Source organism: Canis aureus, chromosome 24 (assembly GCF_053574225.1).
Source record: "Canis aureus isolate CA01 chromosome 24, VMU_Caureus_v.1.0, whole genome shotgun sequence".
Lineage (NCBI taxonomy): Eukaryota > Metazoa > Chordata > Mammalia > Carnivora > Canidae > Canis > Canis aureus.
In genome coordinates this window covers 7348447-7361448 of record NC_135634.1, presented here as the reverse complement: position 1 = coordinate 7361448, position 13002 = coordinate 7348447, and the positions used below count along the sequence as shown (strand labels likewise).

The 13002-nt window shown below is 36.1% G+C and overlaps 1 long non-coding RNA gene across 1 annotated transcript; it reads left to right on the top strand.

The window, feature by feature from the left end:
* Nucleotides 1-238: 238 nt before the first annotated feature.
* Nucleotides 239-12506, top strand: LOC144296432 (uncharacterized). The gene is made up of 3 exons (XR_013363552.1): nucleotides 239-3708; nucleotides 4674-4748; nucleotides 10950-12506. It is a non-coding gene; the product is annotated as an uncharacterized LOC144296432 (long non-coding RNA).
* Nucleotides 12507-13002: the final 496 nt, after the last annotated feature.

The following is a 13002-nucleotide window of genomic DNA, read 5'->3' as shown; positions in this document are numbered from 1 at the left end:
CATCTGCCTTCAGCTCAGGTCATGATCCTGGGGTCCTGGGATTGAGCCCTGCATCTGATTCCCTGCTCAATGGGGAGTCTGCTTCTCCCTCCCTCTGCCCCTCCCCCTCACTCATGTGCTGTCTCTCTCTCAAATAAATAAGTAAAATCTTAAAAAAAAAATAAAATAAAATCACCTGTGGTAAATTTTACCTCTTATTCCTTACTCTACAAGAGGGCCTTTGTCTTTTTCACAATTGTATGTTGAGCACCTAGTACATTGCCTGGAATATAGTAGATATGTAAAATTATTTTTTCCAGCTTTATTGAGATACAATGGAAACATAACAATGAGTAAATTTAAAAACAATGAGTAAATTTAAAGTGTACAACATGTTGTACAACACTTATACATTGCAAAATGATCACCACAGTAGCGTTAGTTAGCACCTCCATTACCTAACATGATTGCCGTTTCTTTTTTGTAGTGAGAACATTTAAGATCTGTTCTCTTAGTAAACTTCAAGTATATGCTACAGTACTGTTAACTATAAACGCCATGTTATTATTCTATCCCCAGAATTTATTCAGCTTATAACTAGAGTTTTGTGCCCTTTGACCAACATCCCCCATTCCTTCCTGCTCCCAGCTCCTGGTAACCACCATTCTAGTCTCTGTTTCTATGCATTTGGGTTTTTTATTTTTATTTTTTTATTTTTTTATTTTTAAGAAGATATTTTTTAAAAGGATTTATTTATTTATTTATTCAGAGAGAGCAAGAAAGAGGCAGAGACACAGCAAGAGGGAGAAGCAGGCTCCATGCAGGAAGCCCGATGTGGGACTCAACTCTGGGTCTCCAGGATCACACCCTGGGTTGCAGGCGGCACTAAACCACTGCGCCACCGGGGCTGCCCACATTTGGGTTTTTTAAATAAGTGATATGATATAGTATTTGTCTTTCTCTGTCTGACTTACTTCACTTAGCATAGAGCCTTCAAGATCCATCAATGTTATTATTGCAAATGACAGGATTTCGTCTTTCTCATGGCTGAATAATATTCCATTGTGTATATATATATCACATTTTCTTTATCCATTTTTTTTTGTTTGTTTAATTTTGTCATGGTAAATTTCCTTTTTTCTTTTGAAATAACTTCAAACTTACAGAAAAGTTATACTGAAAGAATAGTACAAAATAACTCCCACATTCTCTTTGCCCACAGACTCAGCCAAGTTTCATCATCTCAGTAACGTCTTTTATGGTGAAACAACCCAAGGTAGCATCACATATTATATCCATGTCATGTCTCCTGAGTCTCCTTCAAACTGGAGCTGTTCCTCAATTTTCTTTTACTGTCATGACCTTGTCTTTTTAAACATACAGGGCCATTTTATAAGCTTCCCTCAGTTCAGGCTTGCCCAACACTTTCTCATAATTAGACTCAGGTTTTGCATCTTTGACTGAAATACCATAGAAGTGGCCCTGTATTCTTCTCATTATGTCCTATCAGGAGCCACACAATGTCAATTTATCTTATTATCTGTGTATTAACTTTAAATATGTGTTTAAGATGGTGTCAGCTGCCTAGTTTCTCCAAGGTAAATTTACTTTTTTTCTTTCCTTTAATTGATAAAATATTTTGTGAGGAGATATGCTGAAAGGGTGCTAGGAGGGCTGGCTTCAATATCCCAGGCTTGATTTTCTTTTTGCTTGGTTCCCACAAGGAAGGAAAGGAGGGGGTAGGGAGAGAGGGAGGAAAGGGATGGAAGGGGAGGGAAGGAAGGAAAGGGAAGTAGAGGGAGGAAACAGGTATACATTTAGTTTTTCCCAATTTCTTTTATTGAGGCAAAACACATAAAATTTGCTATCTTAACTATTTGTAAGTATACAATTCAATGTTTTAAGTACTTTCATATTGTTGTGTAACCATCACCACCATTTTCCTTGAAGTCTTGAATTCTTGCACTGCTGTTTTCACATTTTAAGTAGTAGTCACCTCCACTCTTTACAAACTGCTCCCTCCAGTGTGTGCAAACTTATATAAGTTTGCTCCATTGGTGTGCTGGAACTTTTCTGCTGGAAATCTGGACTTCCACAGAGGCTCTCTTGTACAATGTGGTCCAGGGCCTGTCTGGACCATAGCTGAGAAGAGCTGGAGGTGGTTCATGGGCCATTGCAGATTCACAGCGAGGACTGTCTACATGCTTATTACCTGATGCATGGATGGATGAGACTTCTCCTGGGTGCATTGGCATGTGTGCTGGATTCCACAACTTCCATGGAGGCACTTTAGTCTATGAGTGGATACCAAATTGTTGTTGTTGGGGGAAATACAAACAAGGGACATCTTAGTTAGCCATGATGATTGACATTTAAACTTACTGAATGATTGGGTGGTTGTATCTCATTCTATGTCCAAAGTAAACAATATTTTTTCTAAAAAATACGTAGAAGTTTTTCTTCCTGACTTTCCTTTTCTTTTCTTCTAAAGGTAACACTTTTTTTTTTCCTTTAGTCACTTAAGCTCATATCCTCTGATTTGTCTTGTAAACATTCATCTCCTCACCTTTGATCTTCACTAACTTTGGTAACTATGACTGTCCCTCCTCTACCCATTTATACCTATTCTAACTGCTGCCTCTGGCCTCGTTCATACCCTTATCACCTTTCACTGGGCTACTGACTGCTATTTGTCTCCTAATTAGTTTTCCTACCTCCAATATCCCTCCATATTAATCCATCTTCCCAGTGCCAGAGAAACTCTCCTGAAGCACAGGTCAGACCATGCCATGTCCTTTAAAGCAGACCAGATGGCTCTGACACTATCAGGAAAAATCCAAGTTCCCTCATGTGCCATTCAGGTTTTCCTACAATCTGGCCTCAATCTGCCTGTCCACCCTATTCTCTCAGCAATTCCTTACACATTTGACATGCCAGTGTTTCCCAGGTGAATTGCTCAGAACAGTGCTTCTTCAGAAATTAATAGATGTTACTTTGGACATATTTCCCACGGCCAAATAAGCTGGGATGACAATGATAGCCTAAACAGAGCTTGGTAGGACTTCTCAGAGCCAAGCTGTGTTGAAAATATATATATATACACACAGTCTATATTGGGCATATATTAAGTAAAACTGTAGAGAGAAATAAGGAAATGATGAATACCAAATTCAAATTCAAAGTAGTAATTATCTTGTATGGAGATGAGGAAAGTGTGGCAAGGGAGGTGTATACAAGGTTTAATGATGTCAGGACTTGTTCTGTATCTTAAGCAAGGTGGTGTTACATGGTACCTATTATTTGTTGTTGTTTATCCTGGGTACGTGTTATTTGTTGTTGCTTATCTCCCCCCCTTTTAGCATTTTTGAAATCAGGATTGTCTTATGATTGCTAAGAACCACTGACAATTGTGATGTAATCAATCATCTTTACCTTAGAAGTATCTTAATGCATTTCTTTCACTTATGTTCTTTTATTTTTGTATGCATAAGAGTGACATATGACAAAAATCCAAGTCTGAAAGACCTCTTTCATTGAGTACCAAATAAAAATCACAATGGCAAGAAAAAAATCACCCATGACTTTGTAACAATATCGTCATTCAAGTTTGATGGTAACTTAAAGGGTCTTCATGGCTGAAGCAGATTTCCCATGCCTCGTTCCCTCACTATGGTCAATGTAGAGCATAAAGATGGCTTTGAAAATAGCAAGCTCAGTGTCCTACACATAGTAAGTATACACTAGATACTGTTGATTGGGTTTCCAGTGACTGTTAATATTCAACTCACATGACCCACTAACCAAATCTGGCCTTCTCTCTCTCTCTCTTTCACACACACACACACACACACACACACACACACACACACACACAGGAATAATGCTAGGAAAGCTTACTTTGATAAAGTCTGACCTAATAAAACAGTCTACTTATGTGTGCTAATTGAAAAAAGCTACAAGGAATCTTAAACTCAATATGATATTGCCCTTCTCCTAACTTCTTATAGAAGTTTACTTATAGAAACTGATTACTTATAGAAACTAATTATTTCCGTGCTCAATATTAAATTCATAATGTCCTTGAGGGATTATGGCTTAAATGTTTATCATATATGATGCATATATGATGCATACTGTCAATCTGTTGTTTGATTAATGATTTTGTTTGCATAAGTGGTATACTGATCACATCCTCAAAATACAGGGTTTGGGTTATGACTCAGCTCTGTGTATATTGCCACAGGACCTTAAAATTCTATGCATGAATCTGAATTGGAAACCATTTTATAATATGTAATTCTTATTTATTTGGCTCACAGTCAGTAATTCAAAAGAGATTGAAAGTTGGATAAGCTGATTTATAAGGAAATTTCCATTTTCTGTGTTACTGACCTTCAAGGTAAAAGTGGTAGTTTTTCTAATAGTAGGTCCAATAGCACACACTTGGGAAGTAGACCTACACAGATATCCAGACTCTAAATATGACCAAACTTGGACTTCTCAGATTCATGTTGACTCTATATTTCCTGATAACTACTTTCTATGGAAATGTCAGTCTCTAATTATACAGTCAGCCATAATTCTACAGTGTTTCTTACTGCTGACTTCGGTCTTTTTATTTGCACATTTTTCCTCTTTTCAAAGGGCTATTTTTCTTAGTTTACTTACAATCTCTATTTTTATGTTGTTCACAGTCCAGTGTAGCACTAATTTCTCAGCAACTACTTATCGAATTCTAATCTGAATCATGTGTGAGGTAAAGACTTTGGGTAAGTATGTTCTATCCCTAAATTGTTGGGCACCGTGAAAGGAGTATTATTTAGTGGTGGAAGTTCTGTTGTCTAGTTGGTTCTACTATTTTTATTACCCCTAAACCTGGACAGAAATCTTTGGATTGTTGCATTTGCCATTTGTTCTTAAGAAATGATAAATTCTGGGACATATTTCACTGCCACAATATCAAAACTGAAATCTCCCCAAGAAAAATAAAATAGATGAAAAGTTAATGGGGAATTAGCTCATTTTAAATATTACACTTAAATCCATAGCTGAAACTACTTTCCTTAGTGAAGGAGACATCATGCAATTGTTATGTAAAATTTTAAAATGAAAAGTTCTTATAGGTTTAATTCATTGTAATTTATTACGAGTAGAATTAATTGCTTCTTTGGTTAACTCAAATATTAGCAATAATCATCCTAATAGAGATTATTTAGAACAAAAATACAATGAAGAACAAGTTTTAATATCATTTGGCTGTTTCTAAAGACCATAGTTAAAAGCATCAACTATTTAATCTTATTTTTTGTGAAATAATTTTCAAAATTAATATTTTAGATCAGTGATCCAATTTAAACCCTATTAAAAGGCAAGAGTAGCATGTAATCAGAAATAATTTTTCTGCTATATCTTATAGTTAAATTCAAGGCCTTTTATAAATCTTTGAAAAGTATTTGGGAATCAGAGTATCATAATTTCAAAAAATTCTTTCTCTTTTTTTATGGCATACAGATGTTGTATGTTACTTTCTCCCTGACAGTTCCTATAACAGAAAGTCTTTAATGTGTTTGGAATAAAGAATTCTAGATAATAAATTTTCATTGTCTTTCTACGGATATGCTGAAAGTCATAAAGGGTAACATAATCAAGTATTACACTATTCAAAGAACTCCCCCAAATATTTCCAATAAGATTAATGATTTGCAGTGCATTTATCTGAAAAAAAAAAGTTAAATTGATCAGTTCAGTATTTATTTTAGAAGAAAGATGAATGTCTGTTGAACAGCCTATTAAAAGAGGGAGACACACTGCAGATTGAAGGTTCAACATTTTGGAAACTGCTACATGGTGTTAAGGAGCCATAGAGCAGGGTTTAGGGGCTTAGAGCCCTAGAGTTTCAGGAAATTCTAACTTAAGTACCAAAGGAACTCTGGCTATCTATGATTTCTGAGGTAGCTCACTGGATGCTCCATGATATAGAAAGCTTGCTATAAACTGAATCCTAGTTCTTGTGGGAATATCAGATCTATGAAATTAGCTGGGGAAGTCTTAATAGTTCCAGAGAAGGAGAGAAATTATCAAACCTTGCTTATTCATTTCTTTTAAATGATCTGTGTTCAATCAGGGTTCTCCAGAGGAACAGAACTAGTAAAATTTATGTTAGAATTCATTATATATATATTCATATATATATTAGAATTCATATATATATATAAAATAATGTATAAGAACTAATATAGATAGATAGATAGATAGATAGATAGATAGATAGATAGATCTATTATAAGGAATTGGCTTATGTCATTATGGAGGCTGAGAAGTCCCAAAATCTATAATAAGTAATCTGGAGATCCAGAAGAAGCAATGATGTAATTCCAGTTCAAGTCCAAAGGCCTGGGAAGCAAGATGACTGATAGCATAAGTGCCAGTCCAAAAGCTAGCATGCTTGACACCCAAGAAGAGCCTAATTTTAGTTTGAGCCCAAAGGCAGGAAAACAGTAATATCTCAGCTCAACAGTCAGACAGGAAGAGTGCACTCTTACTCAGGAGAGGTCAGCACTTTTGTTTTATTTGAGCCTTCAGATAACTGACTGAGGACCACCACATTAAGGAAGGCAATCTGCCTTATTCAGTCTACTTATTCAAATGATACTATTATCCAGAAATACCCCACCCCTAAAAATGTTTGATCATTGTAGCCCAGACTGTTCACGCTATAGCCCAGTAAAGTTGACACAGAAAATTAACAAACACAGTCTGATTCTACTGATGGATTTTTCTCATGCTGCCTGAGAAACACTGAAATTATCTATAATATACATTCTTCAGTCAGGATTTAAAAGAATTGAAAACAGGGCTTTCAGTAAACTTATTAATATTTTATACCTGGAAGAAACCTTGGAAGATTTTAGTTCAATTCTCTTGTTTTATCTTCACAAAGATAATACTCAGGGTCCCTGAGGCAAGAGAAGGCCAACCTGGACCTTGTCCTTCTGCTCTTAGGCTAGGGCTTCTCCCACAGTTCATAGGACTTCTAAAGTAAAGGAAGGTATCATTTGGGGAGAGGCTTGCCTTCTCTTTCACCTGCTTCTGTTCTTTTTTCTCATCTCCTCTCCTCTCTCCACTTTCTCTATTTCTTCTTTCTCTTGTTTATCTTGCACCTTTTCCTCTTCCAGTTTCTCTTCTTCCTCTCCCTCTTTCTTCACTTCTTTCTCCTTATCTTTCTTCTCTTCCTCCTTTTCTTCCTCATTCTCTTCTTCCTGCTTCATCTCCTTCTTCTCCTGGTGTGGAAAAACTTGGAGATTGGAATAAATACAAAGCGAAGCACACTTTTTTTTTTTTTTTTTTTAATTTGAGGGAGAGAGACACACACATACACACACAGAGACAAAGAAAGATCACAATCAGGGGGAAAGGGCAGAGGGAGAAGCAGACTCCCTGTTGAGCAGAGACCCCTATGCAGAACTTGATCCTAGGACTCTGGGATCATGACCTGAGCTGAAGGCAGACACTTAACCGACTGAGCCACCCAGGTGCCCACAAAGCACACTTCTTTAAGTTTATCTGTCTTCTGCTTGAAGACAAGGCTATGCTAGTCATCTCTCTGTGATGGATTATCTTTTGAGCCAATATATTGGAGATGTAACCAAAGAATGTTCCTGAGGACTTAGAAAATGCAAAGGTAGTGCCCCTTTGGTTGAGACTTGGCATATTATACGAAACATCATTTGGGGCATTTGCTCAGTAAAATTAACACTTGATTAGCACAAACTATATGTTGAGTAGCACTATAACAAACATTTTAGCTCAAAATAAGGAAAGATGTATTGGAAATACTGTTATAAAAATTTTTAATTTTAACTTTTAATCACCTTTTTAACAAGTAGGCAATTAAAGACCAGAAACCACGGCAATAATATGTATATAAGATTTCTCAAATTTTGTTTTCACCATGTTTGATATTATTCCATTATTTAATCTCCAGTTGATATTATTATTGTTATTCTTTTTACTGTTTTATTATTGCTTCTTTGCCATATTCATTAATTCATTTGTTTATTCATTCAACTGCTTGCCCAATTCCCTAACATTTACTTAGCTTCTGTGTGCTAAGTGTGTATAGTACACAGATAAATAGGACAGAATTTTCTCTCAAGAAGAGTTAATATAGCATAATGGTTAAGCATTTGGACTCTGAAATTGAATGGATGGTGCTTGAAACTCAGTTTTTGTCACATACTTAGAAGTTAACGTCTCTAAACCTGGATTTTCTCATGTATAAAGTGGGGATTAATAGATCTACGGTGATGATTAAAGTGCATGGAAAGAGTTTGGCAGAGTGCTTGGCACATAGTAAGGATTCATGAATGCTCATCATTATTTTTACTATTGATGTTAACCTTCCAGCCAATTTAGAGACTCAGGGAAGTAAACCAAAAATAATAGAGCAGCATGACAGTGTTGTCAGTGCTCCATGACAAATGGAGCTGAGGAAATTGGCACTTAATCTCACTTAGATCATAGGAGGTTTTCTGGAGCACTTGATACTTGAGTCCTTGGACAGACTAGGAGCTACCTTACAAGAAGGAGTATATAAAAGGAGATTCCAGATAAAGGAGAATAGCAGAAATGAAGACAATAGGCTGTGAATGTTCAAGAAACTTAAGAAGAGTTTTAAAGAAACCAGTAATAGTAGACCTCATGGAGACCAATTTGAGGTAGGAGAGTACAATCACCCATTTTACAGATAAGAAAACTGAAGCTAAATGCCTGGTTGGAATGAATTGCCTAAATCCAGACAGCTGTTGAGAGAGCTCTTTCACACCACAGCCACCCGTCACCAGGACAGGACCAACATGGCAGAGCATCCTGCTGTTTGTTTCTACACAGGAGTCAAGAATTTCTGTATGGAAATTTGCATTAGCAGCTTTGCCTATTGTTCATAATCTTTTTCTTAAATAGTTGGAAACTGAGGGCTGATAAAGCATGTATTTTTGGTGTATGTTGATAGAAGTCATTAGTGTTTTTCCTTCTTAGACCCTACCCAAACTTTCTATTAACACCTCTCCTCATTGCCAGATCAAAGAACTATTTGCAAATTCTTGCCCATATGATCTAGTCAAGATGAAGAAAGAAAACCAAAAAGTTCATGATATGAAGCCAAGATAAAAATGTTCATGTCTAGGTATACTAGTTTTCAGACCCTGATTTCTTAACATTACTATTTATTTAGCCAACTAGTCAATCATCCAAGAAATGGAGCTTCCATCTACTATTTGTCCCAGTTCCTAGAGATATTGTTATGACCAAGATTGCTTTTCACTACAGTGATGGTGTGGGACTGTGACAGTGGGAGTGACTGCAAAATAGTGTAACAGATGCAACAATGAAGGAAGTCTAAGCTGTTATAGGGGCTCCTAGGAGGGGCATTTATTCTGACCCAGAGTGTTTAGGAAAGCTTTCTGGAGGAAGTAATTTCAGCATTGAGTGTTGGAAAGGATGAAAGTGAGTGAATTAGGTAGGATTAGTGGTTGGACAATGGAGGCTTGAGAAACAGTCAGTGCAATGGCCTGTAAGTAAGATGATCTATTCAGGACCAAGAAGTGAGTTGATGTACTTGGAATGCAGAAGACTCATTCATCTCCAGAAGTGAGGCTGGAGAGTGATGCAGAAACCATCTATGAAGGGCTATGTGAACCCGAGAGAGAGAAATTCAAAGTTAATTTTAAGGACAATGTGGAATTACCTGCTATTTATCAGGGAAGTAAAAAGACCAGACATGCATTTTAGAAAGGTTTCTCCAGTTGCAATGAAGTAACTGAGTAGATAGCCTAGGCCAAGAGTAGGTGTAGGAATATCAATTTGGGGACTTCCATAATAACTACAGCAAGACATATTGGTTAATTACAGAGAGTGATAGGCTCTGGATAATGTATGGAATTGCTGAATCACTGTATTGTACACCTGAAACTAATATAACACTGTAAAACAGTAAAATGAAATAATATTTTGAAAGATGTATTGGTAGCCTGGGGATGGAGGTAAGTGAAAGGTTGGGGGTGGTAAACTGGCTTGGTAATAGAATTGGAGCTGTGAGTAGATGAGAGAGAGGAATCATAGATAATTATATTCACTAGGTTCTATTGAGCAAACCTAACTCTTGTCGTGCCATTCACAGTAGCAGGGGTCCTTGGACCAGAGACATTTTAGGAGTATGGGGAAGGTCAGAAAGAAAAAGAATTGAGTTTGGTTTGGGATCTTTTGAGTTTGAAATGCTTAAGATTACCTAAGTGAAGCTGTGTAGCATGAAAGAGGAAAGGAAAAGTGTCAGTTTATTTACAGAAACTTAATAGCTAGTTATTTTACTAAAGATACTTACTTTACTTTGGATAAGGAGAAAAAACTCCCTGGACAAAGACATTTGCTATCTATGCTAGGATCTGGGAATTTCTCCGTACTCAAAGCAGTGTCCACAGGCCCTAAACTCAACTGCAAGGACTGATCCAGGTACTGGCAAGAGAACAAAGAAACATCTGAATGAGTCTAAAGAGGGAACCAGAGGCACTTTTAAATCCCCCCTTCATTGTTAATCTATATGAAATTGGTCAGAAAACACCAAGATGCCCAAGTGGTAAATGAACTAATTTTGTGATCAACTCGAAGGGCGCAGTAGTTAAGAACATGGACTTTTGAGTGGGTAATTCTGGTTTAGAGTTCCAATTCTGTCACTTTCTCTATGACCTTAGGGATATTAAATTCTCTAAGCCTCCATTTCTTTATCTCTGAATAGGATAAACCGCTTTGTTAGGTATAAAAATACCTAGCTTATCTTAGATTGGTCTAAGGATTAAGTAATGTACGTAAAGTTTTTGCAAATTATACTAATAGTGTCTCCAATAGTCACTGTAGTGGCTGTTGTTGGTAATTATGAGATATCCAAGCAAATATCTTTTTCCTCTTGTTAACTGCAGCAACCAGGGATAAAAGGAGCATACAGCCATATCCATTCACACAGATGTGCACGGAGCATGTGACTATACATTTATTTGCAATAACAGAGGACTTCAGTATTTCCTTGCTTTAAAACCATAACCATGTTGTTCTATGGGAATATGGAAGAAAAGTGCATCCTGTTGCTAAGTGATATGTTCGTGTAATTACTGGGGAAACAGATGGCCAGTCAATAGTAGACAGGTAATTGCCTTAGAAATGGATTTAGTTAAAGATTGGAAATGATGATAAAGTGTATTGTCCTATGATAGTGGTATTAAGGCAGTTCACGGTCAATTATAATAAAAAAATCATAGTGAAAAGGCATCTTATTTCTACTTTAAAGCTAATAGGAAGCCAACGCTTACTCTATTATTGAGCCAACCTTTGGAAGAAACTGTAACCACTCACTGTGCTAGGCAAACGCTAGGCTACTTTTTCTTCCAAGCAAGGAGTTGAACATTTGAATAGTCCAGTTATCTATTTGTTCATTCAACCATCCTCTCTTGAACACTCATTATTATCCTTTCATGTACCTCCCTTCTTTCCTACTCTGTACCTTCTTCCTCCACTTTGCCTGTATGCACTCTGATCTACCAGAAAAATTTAGAAACGGGCACCTCACAAATACTAATTTAGAAACAACCACCTTACACACACATTTGGCTGATGACAAGGTCAATTTCAGCAACCTTTTAAGAAAGTAGTATGTCCCTCTAAGGTGAGCACAAAAATATTATGCCATTTGATCCATCAACCTCACTTCCTTGGAAATTTGTCTGAAGCAAATAATTCAGCAGCAGAAAATAGCTATTTGTATGAAGATATTTATTGTGGCATTATCTATAATAGGAAGGAACTGGAAAGAAATGAAACACCCCATACTAAATAATAATTTAAAATGACAATCACATTAATTCTACATAATAATATGCAGCTATTCACAATATTTGCAAAATATTTCTCCTTAGAAATCTGAACAAACTAAAGGTCTCTTAGAGAACATAGTTTGAAGAATTTGCCTGCTCTATGTTTGTATCTTTATGAAGAATTAGCATGAAACATATAAAATATGACTGGGAAAGAACAAAAAAAGGTAAAAATAATGTGTTTGGAGAGTGTAATAATTTTTCACCATCTTTAAAAATTTATTTTCAATTTATTTTGATAATATTTTATAATACATTTAAAGTGAACACCACAAGAGTTGTTCTGTATGTGGTCAAAATCCAAGATGGCATCTTGCAAGCAGCAAATGAAAAGGCTTCACCACTTTTAGAATTCAAGTAATCTTAGAGAAATAAATAGTTCTGTTTTTCAGAGTTTTATCTCCCTTGTTTTCTATTGTGAGAGGCATTTACAAGTATATTGAATTTCTCTTGCTTATGAATTCAACTGCTGCTGCTTTTCCACAAACAGCCTTAATCCTTTGTTTGGCTGTCATAGTTGCTACTGCAGGAATTATCATGCTGCCAACAGAGAATGCAAGAGCTAAAATGAAGAGGTTTTTAAAATGCCAGTACACACTTGTCCCTTTTTCTGGCTACTATATATTTCTGGATATATATACATATATATTTTTTAGCATAATTAAATAATTAATTAAATAATTCCTTCTATAAAGTGTGTGTGTATATACATATATATATATGTGTGTGTGTGTGTGTGTATATATATAGACGTTAGCATAATTAAATAATTCCTTGTTCGGGGCATGGGCCATTTAATCTGAAAACATGCTCCCAGGTTGTATTTATTATTGTAAATAAAATAAATATATTCAATCATCAGTACATTTGCTAGCAATGAAAAGGGAAAATACTGGCTTTCCTGGGTAGGTAGATTTCCATAGTCTTCCTCACGCCTATGCCAGGGTTTTGTCTTTTGTTTTTTTTTTTCTTTTTCTTTCAATTTCCTAGACTCTGATTTTCAGTCATGCAGGGTGGTTTCAATTAATGTTGGGTAGGAGAGATGAAAGTGTCCCCTGGCTACTTCCACAAATATTATATCATTACTACCTTAGCATGATTAAAT